The sequence below is a fragment of the Poecilia reticulata genome, chromosome 3 (genome assembly GCF_904066995.2).
Source record: "Poecilia reticulata chromosome 3, P_reticulata-male-v2, whole genome shotgun sequence".
NCBI lineage: Eukaryota > Metazoa > Chordata > Actinopteri > Cyprinodontiformes > Poeciliidae > Poecilia > Poecilia reticulata.
In genome coordinates, this window is record NC_088832.1 from 8,375,642 (window position 1) to 8,389,740 (window position 14,099).

Consider the following 14,099-nt stretch of genomic DNA (forward strand, 5'->3'; position numbering starts at 1 on the left):
CTAGCTAGCTCCACTTGCAGATTATTCTGCTTATAAGACATTTTCTAAATGGATTTGAGACAATCAATAATAATATCTGTAATAAATATGCGTTAAGCAAGGAGCTTGCATTCATTCATGCATATTGTAGCTATAACTGACATTAAATGAGGCTGCACAAAGAGCAAAGTGGCTTTAGATAATATTTGTTTTTTATTAACACTATATCAATAAACTAAATTGAATTTAATTATTATTTTGTAATATATGGTAAAAATAACATTCTGCTAAATCTGATGATTCAAAGTTGGGTTTCTTATGTATGCATCAGATTGTGTTTGCTCAGAAAAATTTGAACAAAATACCCTTAGTCTTGCATTTTCCTCATGACAAAACGTGAGAAGTTCAGCCAGTGCTGAAACTTTTGATATGGAGTGCAACTCATATGTCAAGAAATCTTAGTACTTACTTGCTAACAGAGTCTGAAACCTAAAAAGATTTTAGTTTTCTTTGACGTTTCGCCTTCGTGAGAGCAGTTCAACACTCACTCGAACACTGTCTAAACTTTTCGTGCCACGCCGTCTGCATTAGCTTTCAGATCATCCTGAACCTGAAGCATTTTTTGCTTCTTCCACCATTATCAGAGAGTAAAAAGTGTTAAAAACTGTCTGATCTTATCCTTCACACTCTTGGAGTCCTTTCATATGTGCTTACACCCTCCTTCGCTTTTCATCCCTGGGTGCTCTATTGAGACAGGTGTTCTTGATCTCAAAGGGGTTTTCATGCTTTAAAGAAGGCAGGCAGGCAGGCATTATGGAAACTTGTATACAAACGCGAATTAAGCACACGCGGATATGAATGGAGCGCTGCAGAATATAAAAGGCACTTTCATCATTATGTGGACTGTTATTCCTGTGAAAAGCAGCCGTGGGGGTGGAGGGCGGATGGAGGGCTTTCATAGTTGCTGTTTTTCTTCATTCTTCGCTCCTTGTTGAACTTCATGTTTCTCCAGAGCGAGCACTGCGCTTGTGTTTACTCCAGGCTGTTCATTTTAAAGCTCCGCTGATGGGGGCTGCGCAGTCAATAATATCACCTCTGATAAATTTGCATTGTGCAAGGTGCTTGGGCTCAGGTGGCGCGGGGAGACCGGGGGGGGGGGCTCGCGGGGCGGTGATTGTGCACTCACACCCTTGTCCTGCCTGAGCATCTCTGCACCCCTCGGAAGGTGATAGATTGATGAAGTGGTGGAGAAAAGGAGCGACGAGCAGTGGATGAGGAGGAGAAGGGGAGGTAAGGAGGTAGAAAAATACACAAAACAGGTGGAACAATTAGAGAAAGAGGAAATAAAGTAGTTGTAATAAAAAAAATCACCCAACAGATTAAGATGGGGTTGAGCGGCAGGAAGAGAAGCAGGGAGTCAGCGTATTGATCGAGCAGACCTGTCGGCAGCCAGACAGCCAGGAAGACGTCTGTCCTTGTGCTGCCACTCTCTGGCCCGCAGACACCTAAACCCCCCTTTGCTCCTGCCGGGGTGGTGGCGTCAGACAGGACGACTCAGGAGCAGCTTCTCTTCTCTTTGTACGTGAGCTTGTTTCAGTTAGAGCAGACTGGGTGCGGCCAGAGGCAGAATTTGACTTGGGGGGCGGGGGGTGGGGGTAAACTTCCACACTACTTTCCAACTTGAAGAAAGGCCAAATCTTTTAAATGTGGCCTTTAAGCAAGAATGATAAGAAGTCACCATTGAAGAAAAAAAAAACTTGACATTTTATTTGACGTTCCTTGAAAGCCTGTAGGGGACCCAAGAAGGCGCTCTGATCCGATGAAAGAAAAGATGCATCGTACCAGCCCTGCTTAGTTTGTTTTAGTTGAACAATGCTTGGGATTCTGGGTAAATGCAACCAAAACAAACACGCTAGTCTAACGCTAGCGGGAGATGATATGGCTTGTAGCCTTTCGACAAAGACGAAAAACAAGAAAACCTGCAAGTGCTACTCCATTTTTGTTTACATTTCCTGAATAAGGAAGTTGCGTTGATGTCTTCTTTAGAGGTTTTTGTGTCATTTCCTTCAATATTTCCTGATGCAGCGCCACCACAGGTGATGGGGGAACAGGTTTCTCCAAACAGTTTTGTTTGCTTGACACAGTTCAGCGTGAAAGCAGCTAAAAAGATGTAGCAAATGTTGCAGCTTTGGTCCCCTTAATCCACTGGACCATTAGGTGTGAAAACACCCCAAGATTAAACTTTTTGACCCAGATGCAAAACACTACGCATAGTGAAAAATGAACTCCACACATTACACAGAAAACCCCACCAGGTTGATTGATCACTTGTCGCGCATTTAACATATTTACCAGAAAGGATACAATTAAACTGACCACAAGGTGCATTTATGCTGGCCCCTGAAGTTTGTTTAATGAATAAACAGCAGGAAATAATCTTAAAAGCAGATGCATTTCTCTGACTCTGGGGCAGCTTTTTTAACACACAATGCATAGCATACAAAAAAAATTAAAAGTTTTCTTTGTTCATTCAAATGTATTTCTAGTTAAGAGGTTCATAAAATAGGACTAAAACAAGGTTTTAGTAGAAGAAATCATAAATATTAGCTAGTTTAAAATATAACTCCTCTGTACAATTACAGCTTGTACATTTGTTCTTATTTAAATTTGATTTCAACTTTGAAAACAGTTTTTGAAATATTTTAACCCATTTGGAGTTTAGACATCCAAATTTTGCATGATTAGGTCATGCACTTTTTGGGGGTCCTGCCAGCTGCTGGTCTTTCAGCAGCTTATGTTGGACTGTCTTTGTGTTTTATTTAGAGCTGCATTTCTCCATGTGCAGCTGGAGCCCACAGTATACAGGTCGCCTGTGCAGTCAGCCTGTCTGCAGTGGACGGCTCTCAGGGCCTCAGGTGCGGGAGCGTTTCCCCCCTCTACGGAATTAACCGGGTTTTGGGCAGGAAACTAATCTCACGCTCCTTGTCGCACGCAGCCCTATCTCAGGAGTATGGATTTTATCAATACAAGGAGCATTCTGCTCTGTGGCAGTAACCAGAGCTGTAGTCTCTTCTTGAAGATTTGCTGTCAAACAACACCCGCACCCCTCTCTATCCCCCACCCCCAGCTCCATCCTCGCAGCCCCATTTGGGATTTAGTCTTTATATAGAATGCCTTTCCTGGACAAGAAACATCATTTCCCGTGAGCAAGCAGAGGGAACTTTGGCAGCTGCAGCTGAGCTTTACTTTTACTGTAAAAACAACAAAAAACAGGATATGACTATACTGCTAGCATAAACTAAGATTTAGATTCAATTAGGAAAGTGTGACATAGAGCTTTTTTAAAGGTTGCTTTTGATGAATGTTGTCTTTCTAGGTTTTATTGTTAGGTTTTGATTTTAGAAGCCATTTTAAGGGAGATTAGATGCACAAAAATCTGGGACAAATTGTCCAGAACAAACTGAAAGATGGAGAAATTCATTGCCGAAAACAGCCGACCGTGACATTTGGTGTCTTGCTAAGAGCGCATTGTGGTTGAATTTAACAAATTAAATTCCAGTCAGTCAATCTCACTGTATTGAAGGGAAGGTAGCAAAACAAACAAACAAAAAAAAAAACATTGAAAACCTAGACTGAGAAATAAATAAAAAGCACATGTGAAAATTCCTGCTAGATTCTCCCTTTGTTTTACGGTTTTTTAGAAGCCAACGTTTAAATTCATTTCCGGAAAACTGTTCTCTGGTAAAACAGAAATAACCTTTTAATCCATTTTATTATTTTTATTTATCAACCACTGTAGCAGCCAAGGTAATTGATAAATTTAGAGCTACTCCATTGATTACTGTTTGATTTACTGTTTTCTTTTACATCTGATTTACATCAAACCATTTGATTATTTTCTTTATTTTATGTTCCCAAGGACTATAACACATAAAAAACAAAATAAAAACAGACAAAAAAAAGATGTGATTGCAATCTTAGACAGATTTTTGCATAAATGCATGGACCCTTATAAACATGTGGGTTAAACTGCACGATGAGGTTTTTGACTGAAAATGCCAGAGTTCTTAGTTTGAGTGTAAATTGACAGATTCTGGTCTCTGATGATGTGACTGATGTATCTTTAGCTAAACCTCATCCAATTTTATACTGTGAAAAACTTTATTAAGTTATAAAGTTGTTCACATTATAGCTAAATTTTAGGACACATTTGTGTATTTCAAAACTAGTGAAGTTAGTTGAGTTCTGGCTGCTATAGCGACTTACAGTTTAAGCTTGGATGAATCAGTTTGAACAAAGAACAACCTGGAACCTTAACAGATGGAGAAGCAGGGGAGCGGTATAACCAAGATGAGGAAACACAGGTGGGTCCAATGGGATTAATTGCTGAGACAAAATTAATGAACTGAGGAACTGGAACCAAAAGAGAGAAACATCCTCGACAAACATAAAAACCCCCCCATAAACGTAGCAACATCGACGACCTTATTCAAAGTGAATTGTCTTGAAATCATATCTTCCTCTTCAGATGTTTGACCTCCTAAAGATCCAAGCAGGATCAAAAGGAAATTGAACTGGTGAATTCTACTCACTTGAACATTTTACTTTTAATACTACTTTTAATCACCAGCTCAAGTATATTCTTAACAATGATACCAAACATTGCGTTATTTGATTAAAAACCTTAGTTTTCTATCCACTCATTAAATAAGTATTTGTGAATGAGCCAGCACTCTTTCGTTTTTAATGTCCTGTTCTTAACATCTTTTTGAACTTTCTCAATAACTACTTTATCCAGCTCTGTAATTCATTGGGATATGTTGCAGGATGACGTTCCGATTTTCTACCAAATAAAGGAGCTAACATTGTTAGAATTGAACTATCATTGACAAATTACAAAGTAAAACGCTTGATTCCCTTGGCTAGTATTTAACAACCTCTAAGTTCCTTCTACTCCAAGTCCAATTCCTGCCTCTTGTATGTATAGCATACAAGTTGTATGTATAGCATACATCTTGTATGCTATACATACAAGATGGGTATGTATAGCAGATTTATTAATACCGTTTTTAATGAGACCTGTCTTGCTAAAAACAAATTGTCGTGCTCTGCGTCTGACATTACAGGGTCAATGTGATAGATAGAGGGCCCTCCGCTGTGTCTGCCTGTCGTTCTGTCCTTCCATCAATTACAGCAGGTTCGCATTGTTCCACCAAAGCCAGAAAGCTGCGAGTTGACCTCGGAGGTCAGCTAATCAGATGCTCCTCTGGGTGACCGGCGCTAACCTGCAGTTCAGGGAGGACGGCATGCTTTTCTCAGCTTTGACCACGAGCGTTTAGAAAATGGTAGGAAGATGCTCAGGGTTGTTAAAGTAGCACGAGGCTTGAGGGAACAATAATAGGAATGCAGCAAATTAAAAGCTTCATCAAGTCTCCCCTTGCTCTAAAGGTTTAAGTCTCCTCATCGTCCATATCGAAAAAGGAGTGAAACATCATCTTGGTGGTATAGTGCTCGAACACCAGCACATTAGAGTGAACGTGAGGGACCAAAAGAACATAAAAGCAAAACGCTGCAGAAAATGGAGGAGACGGACAGGTACGTAGAAGTTTGAAAAAAATGAAAATAAAGAAAAAGCGAGGGAGAGAGAGCAGGAACGAGCGTTGCGGAGGGGGAAGATGAATCCGATTTCTCAGGGTAAATTGGACTAGCTTGCTTTTCTCTAATTCATGTTTCAGAGCCGCTGCATCGACGGGGAGATGGAGAGGGAGAGCGGCAGAAGAAAGGAGGGGAAAGGGAAGACAAATCCATGCAGGGGGAGAGCAGAGGGAGACTGCGGCCGCTCTCCCACAGGCAGACAGAAATCAATAAATCAATAGGAAACTGTGGTTGGCTGGAGAACGGCTTGGGCTGGGAGGATGGAGGTTAGAAAAAAAAAGAGCTGTAGAGAGAGACCTGAATCAAAGTAGCTCCAAGATGGAGTGCGTGAGGAGAGGAAAGGAGGAAGAAGAAGGTGGAGATTTAGAGGAGGATGCGGGGAAAGGTGCTTTTAGCAGGAAAATGGGTAGAGGCTCCCCTCCTCAGTCCTGCCCTGAGCACATCCTGCGCCGGCGGTGCAGTGATTGGGCTTGGCACTGCGCGGCGCCCCACTGCGGCCTACCCGATGAGCCCAGTGAAGCGCGGCCGTATCGGGGGGCGGAGAGGGGAAAAGCCATGGGCCCCCTCTGCCCGCTGGGCGCAGGCCCGGTTGACTGGCTGACGGCCCCGGCTGCCTGCCTGCCTGCTGGCTGCCCGGCCCGGCCTGGCCCTGCCTGGCTGGCTGGACATCGATCTTAGTGGGTCGGAGAGTGCAGCTGGACGCACACTGAGAGCCGGGGCTAAATCTGGCTCAGGCTCAATCAGCGTTTGCACCTGTCTTCTTCCAAAGGGAATTAAATGTTGCAGATAGAGAGAAAAAGAAAGAGTAATGGTGTGTGTGAGCGCATGTGCGTTTGTTTTGAAGGTGCATGAGGAGGCGGAGGAGACGAGGGGGGTGTTAGTTTGTTAGGAACACAGAGGGTTTGTCTGGTCAATGTGGTTTTTACTGCAGCAGGTGAGGCTGTGTGTGTTTATTGTGTGTGTGTGTAGTGCTTATCTACGGCACACATGACTTTAATGCGCAAACGAGGAGTTAAATAAGAAGCAGATAGTTGCTCAGGTGAATTGTTGAAGTCAAATAAGAGCGATTGTGAGTAGTGAGATCTAATATAGTTTGTTTACAATTTCTCCTCAAATGTTTGCAAAAAAAAAATTGTGGTTGGAATCATAATATTTTTTGCGTAACAATAACATTTTTTGAAGAAGTTCGAAGGTGTTACATTTTCTGTATTTTTTTCCCTCTCAAACAAATTTCAAGAAGAAGCTATTTAACATCAGCCAGCAAGACATATAATCACATTAAAGGTGCAGTTTGCAATCTTTATGAAAAATATGTCTTTTACATATTTGTTAAAACTGTTGCCATGTAATGACAATGTGATATGAGACAGATAATCTGTGAAAAGATTGACCTCCTCCTCTTCCTCCCTGAGCTGCTACTGCCGTCTGAAGAAACGCACCATTCCAGTCCAGGGTTTCCCCCAGAAAACTTGCTAAGCCCGGTGGTTGGGGCGTCGAGGCGGTCCACCGTGTTTTTGTATTAAAAGATGTTAAGTTGACAGGAAATGTAAAAGTATTACTGTGTAATTATATGTTATGGGAAAAGATCTCCAGTGGAATGCTATTTAAACCCACAACTAGTCTAAAAACAATTTGGATTAAACAGAAATTTGCACTTCTGTTTAATCCAAATTAAGTTAGAGGCTCCATCAGGCCTCCCAGGGCTCCGGGGGCCCCATAAACACTAATATTTTAAAACAGACCACAGATACATAAATGTAACACTTGTTTATTGAGATTATCAATGCTGTTAAATTTTATTCAATTGTTTAGGTATATGATCTTAAGGAGCTGGCAAGTTTACTTTGTAAAACTTTAAAGAACAATATTCATAGTTAGATTGTTTTGTTACCATATCAACAATCTGATACTGTGAGTTTAATCTTTGAATTTACAAATACAAATTAGTAAACTGCGATTATAACTTATTACTTTTTAGGCTGGCCAATTAAACTACTCCCTTCTCCCAGATTTCACTAAATCTAACACAAAAGCTGTTAGAGCTGCTGAGGATTTTAGCAGCAATCCTATCCTTTAGGAATAAATCTGCTCTGCTAGTGAAATGCTAAGAGCAAAAGAGACGTTTGCAGCCCGGCTTAAAAAAACAACAAAAAAAACCCACGATTTTTTTCCCCCCTAGAAACGTAAACAGGCAACGCTTAGCCTGGCGGCGGGGCTAGTAAAGCATGGCGGGCCGCCAGGCTTATAATACACTGGGGGAAACCCTGCAGTCAAAACCAGCCAGTCAGAGCAAGGAGGAGGGGCTTAACGCTGTCAACCGACTTCATGTACGCACAGATAAATGTGCTACTGGCAGAGAAACAACTGTGGCTCTGCTCACTAGCCTTAGCATTCATGACAGGCTCTGCATTCAGAAAGGAGCTGCAGCATTGCAGAGAACAACACAAAGAGATGATTGACAGCGCTAAGACCCGCCTCCCGGCTCTGATTGGCTGTTTCTAGTTAGCACTGGGACCTCTGGGAACAGGCAGAGGAGATCATTTTTTTCACTCAAGCCACCACATAGTTATGTGGTGAATATGTAAAAAAAAAAAAAAAAAAAATCAAATAAGTTGCATATTGCAGCTTTAAGTTTCTAACTAAGAAGAAATGACCGAGACATAAATGATTTTCTTTCAATTTGTGTCAACAGAATCTTACAACTAAAGGATTCCTATAATGTGGTCTAAATATGATCACATGTGGTTTGTAAGGAGACTTTTATGACCAAATATGTAACGGTCCTGTCCAATATGTAGTCTGGTATTCCTACGAAAGGGGTGGATGTGGACCAGTAGTCTGGTTTCGTTAAAGGTGTCACATGCTCACTCTGTGACGCAGTGCATTCTGGGATTAACAGTTTTTATACCAGTCTGTTTGGTCCTTCAAGGCCTGCGTCTCCAATCAGAGCTCTCCTTCTCTGGCCTGGATTTTTAGTTAGATACTCTGGCTTCAGTCTTAACTTGGAACATTGATTCATAAGCTGTTATAAACTCATACACAACTTCATCTTCTGTGTTCGTTGGTCTTCTCGATGCTGTTTGTTCACTATTGTTCTCTAATGAACCTCTCAGGCCTTCATAGTACGGCTTTGTAGTGAGACCATGCGGACGGGTGGACTCTCTTTACCACGTGTCATTTTGATTCCACTTTTAAAATTGCATGCTGCTCTTCTTTTTAGTGGAAGTTTGTGGATTACTGGACCATTTCAACGGTGTGTGAGCAGAATTGTGGGACACTAAAAAGTGTGATTGAGATGACATGTTGACCAAGTCCATTCTTTGTCTGATCTCTTCTTCCATCACGCCTTCTTGGCTGTCCTCCCATCTGCTCCTTTCTCGTTCCTCCCTTCGCCTCCTTGCTTCTCTGCTCTCTGTGACCTTTTCCCTTGTCTCCCCTCGTCCTCTCCTGTCTCTCTGGTTCTCTCTGCTGCAGTCTCTTCCACATTCCTTTTCCTTTGCCCCCTTTTTTTTCTTCTCCCTTTTCCTCTCTCCTGTCTCCTCTGGGGTTCTATCCTAGAGAGACTACTCTCACCCAGACACAGATGGCCCCCCAGATCAGATTTATCAGGGCCAGTAGGGCCCTCTGCGAAAGGTCACTCTCTTAAAAGCTGACCGATCAATGGTCCAGCTCCTAACAGCACAGCTTTTTCATCCATTCTCTTTTTTTTTCTCTCTCCGCCTGCTCTGTATTTTACCATACATGTGTGTTTCTACATGTGTATAATTGTAGGCCCGTGTGCGTTCTGTCAAACACGCACACGCCAGCGTGTATGTTCAGTTCGGAGGACTGGCAGAGACAAGGGGCCCTCGGCGCTGCTAATCGAAGGGCCCGTCCCTCAGACGGCCCCCTAACGACCTCTCATGCCTTTAATAGTGCAACCTCTCCGAGGCTCTACTAAATATTTCAGCGAGTCATTAGCTCATTACACGTCATTATCTACAGCACATCCACGCCGCCAGGATTAGCTGGGAGTATTTTAGCAACTTGTCCGTGGGAAATCAATAACTGGCAGACACGTCCAATCAGCGGGATCGGTAATGTGTGGAAATCAAAAAAACTGACACTGTCGCACATTTACAGAAGGTTACATACAGACATTCATCATGCCGATTCTGCTTCACGTTTTAACCACTTTCTTTCTTTTTTTGTTGCTTTTTTAAACTTTTGGATCAAAAACCTCAAAACGCTCTTCGTCAGAGCCCCGACATTGTTGGTACTTTTCATCCAAACGTTCTGAGGAAGCGTTGTGTCGCCATTCGGCTCGACAGGCAAAGCGAGGTCAGACTGTTTGTATGGCACAACTTGCACACAAAAACAGTAAGGAGTGTGTTCTATTAAAATTATTTTATATAAATAAAGAAAAGCTACAAGGTCTCCTTTACAAGCCACCAAACTCTTGTAGATACTCACACAATTGATGGACGAAACAAACAGACCTGGTTTCTTTAGAAACAGGTTAAACATTTATGCCTAGCTCATATTTTAAAACATGTTTTTAAATCTTTCATTCCAATCTTTCAAACTCCACAAAAGGTTTGTTGATAACTGTATTTCATTGCCGCTGAAATACAGTTATTAACATTCGGCGCATTACCTCTAAATACATTTTTTCAGACTCTTTTTTTTCTTTGTAAGCTGAAATGCATTTCTGAAATTAGTGCATCTTTCACTGACTGACTTAATTATTCTGTGTATATTGTCTAAACCAATATTTTTCCTCCATTTTTGAAGAAAAAAAAAACAGTTTATAGGATTTCAGTCAAAAACACAGACATGTCTAGAAAACACCAGTAAATTGTGTGATCACCTGGACATCAAAGTTTAGATAAAGCATGTGGGAATGACGCAACAATGAGATAAAAGCATTCTAGTTGCAAGTCAGACAGCCTAATTGTAGAGATGCTTATAGCTAATGCGAAATATTAGTACATTTATTTCATTGTAGCTAATCAAACACTAAAAGAACACCTACAGGTTGTATTCCACCATGTCTGCCACTGTATTAATGACAACAGATTTTGTTTGTCTGACTTCGGCGTATAAATAGAAACTGAAAAAGCCTCAAGCATTGCTAAGCACGGAAGCCCAAAGCTAGCTAGCCGAAGGATGAGCGACTTTACCTCAAACTGATGTGACCTTTCATTATTTTTCCACAATCATTTCCCCCCTTCACTCCACGTTGTCGTTTTCTTATTTTTTTTAAGCCGTTATGAGGCACGGTGGCAAAACCTGAAACAGCTGCTGCGCGAGTTACTCAACAGGTTGTTGCTAGGTAACCAAAGAACTAGCGAGTTGCTGTGAGACATTGAGCGGTTGAAGTCTGTCCTCTGCCTACATCCCCCAGAATGCTGTGCGGTTCACACAGAATGCTGTGTGTACATACACTCAATTAATTCCAGTAGTGTCTTTTCTTTTGAGAACCTGAATTTAAAGGTTTATAGCTGAATCCCAGCTTTTTCAAAAGTTTCACCATTTAGTTTTTAGAGATCACAGGTTCAAGTCCGAGAGCGTGATCTCTTTAATGTCGAACCTGAGCGCCACAGAAAGAAGACGAGAGCCGTTTAAATGCGACCGTGAAACCCCTCCGACACACGCTGGGGAGTCACCGGACAAAGGGCGGTGTGTGTGTGTGTGTGTGTGTGTGTGTGTGTGCGTGGGTGTGTGCGTGTGTGTGTGTTTGTGTGTGGTTAAGCGTGTGACTAATTTCCCTTAACAAAGCGTGCGATTGAGAGACTTGGAGCCACAAGAGGGTGGAGCAGCCACTTGTTAAGGAGGTCAGAGGTTAGCTCCTGTCGAATAGACCCAGAAATCCTCAATTAATTACGCAAACACAGAAGACACAAACAGAGGCATGAATGAATGAACTCAGTTAGAGCAGTCTATGATAAGATAATGCAGGTTTTTGTGTGTGTGTGTGTGTGGGGGGGGTGTGGGGGTGTTCGTGTGTGTGTGTGTGTGTGTGTGTGTGTGTGTGTGTATCCGTGGTTGTGGCATATCGAAGTCGAATAGATCTAATTTATTTTTCTTTTTTTCCTCTTGCTTTTACCTCAAACTGTGGAACTATGAGCTCCATCTATCACTCTCTCCTCACCTTCTCCTCCTGCCACTTTGGGACGTAAAGATTGTATTGGGGGGGAAGCCCTGAATCAGCTAAAACTTTAAAAGCTTTATTATAAAGAGGAAATAGAATTGCTCACTTTGTTTTCCATCCATCTTCTCCCCGTTGTTTGGACAAAGCCCCGGAAAATCTCCCTATCTGAGGAAATTAGTGAGCGAGATACGATCTAACATAAATTGAGGCGGAGGAGCAATCAGGGCGCAGCAGAAGGGGTTTACAATATGTAATCAGATTTCAGTTACCTCACGTTTGATTGTTTTTCTTTAACAAAATCCTGAGATGTTTTATTTAATATCAGTTCACTTGCAGATATGCCCTCGTACTGTCCTAACCTGGACTGCTTTTGACTGGAGCCGTTTTAGGAAGCATCGAGTTTTACAGCTTCCACATGATGACTCTGAACAAAAACTGATATTTTTTTAACGTTAGTTATTAGGTACAAACATAATATTCTGCTCTTGAGTTTTACATTTTGGATGCGTTTTCTGTATTTAAATGATGCTTTTCATACAAATTCCACCCATCTTGTATTGTTCCTCGCAAAAGTCTTCACACCCCTGACATGTCCTCTATTTTGGAGGACAACAAACCTCAGGGTACTTTATGAGACAGACTGACAAAAAGTAATGCAAGAATCTGAAGATGTAGTTAAATTGTACATGACTTTCAATATATTTTAGAAAGGGTGCAGTTATATTCAGCCCCTTTTACTCCGATATCCTTAAATGAAATCCAGTGCAGCCAAGTGCCTCGTTAGATCACCTAATTAGTAAACGATGCGATAGTTTTTGTGACCCCAGCTTTAACGTACAGCTGGAAATAAGGCGCCAATCATTTAGATCGAAGCATTTTTATGTGTTGGAATGGCCCAGTCAAAGCACCGACCTTTACGTTTTGAAGATATTTATCTAATCTAGCTGAGGCTGAAACCATAATTTTCCTTCCACTTCATAAAATGCAAAAATCTACTTTCAAACCTACTTAAGTGTGTGATTAAAACTCATTTTACCACTGCAGTGCACCTCTTACAATTAAACATTTTACAGAAGATTATATTTATCACATCTGGTGACCTTTTTCACCTAATCATGACCCAAAGAAAACATAAATAAAACCCTCCTCCTCCACCAGATGCTTCTTGTGCACCTTTTCTTTTCTCACACCTCCTTTTCCCTTTTTTTCTTCCCCCCCCTTTCATTCTCCAGCCCATCCTTGCATCCACGGCAACAATATTTCACATCCTGATTTATTTTGGTCCTGGAGTCATGTGACCCTAAATATTGTAACTGACCCTGGGCGTATTGATCCGGCCGCGCTGGCCAGCGTCGAAGCTTCCTGCCTTATAACAACCCCATGAAACCCTCCCCTATCTATCACCATCAACATCATCATTTAGGAAATAAGAGCACAGAGCTTCGCTTTAATCTGCTTATCCACAAGAGTTTGTTTGAATAGGAGCAGATGCGTCTCCAGGAGTATTTCTATAAGCCGTGTTGGAGAATCTGGTTCTAAATGGTTTATTCCTTTGGTTGGCGATTTTTTTATTTACAGCTGTGTGTGTGTGTGTTTAAACAAGAAGCTCAGAATAGCTCAGAAAATACACTTTAAAATACTTATGTTAGTTTATGAATCACTGAATGGCTTAGCTTCAAAATACATTCAGCTTCTATGCACCACAAATCTGGAACAAACTTCCAGAAAACTGCAAAGAAGCCAAAACACTGAGTTCCTTTAAAATGAAGTTTAAGGTTTAGAGTTGCCTTTTGGCTTTTTGTGGAGCAATGGTCAAAAATATATATGATGTACTGTATATAATGGCATTTGGCAAAATGTAATGTTTATTGCTGGTTTCATAATTGGTGACTGCATGATGTAAAAGCCTTGGTGCTGAAAATGTGAGATAAACTTAAAAAGTGGGTGAAATGATGCAATTTCCTAGATTTCTTGTTTTAGCGAGAGGTATTTATATCTGTTACGTGGCTATAAAGTTTTTGGGTGAGTATTTCTTACAAAAGAGCTCAGATTTATTCATGAATATAAATAATAAAAAGCTTAATCAGAGCAAAAGGAGGTTATGCACTTCAGGTATGGATGGATGTTCGAGACAGTATGGAACCAGTGGAAACGTGTTGGAGGGAAGGAAGGTTATTACACCGGAAAGAAATGATGAGTGATGAGTCTGTGTCTCACATTAGTGTCCTGTTGTCTTTTTATGGTCTTTTTTTTGTTGGACCTTACTCTGTGTGCGTTTGTGTGCATCTTTGTGTGTGTGTGCACGTTTGTGTGTGCGCTTATGGTTCAGAGT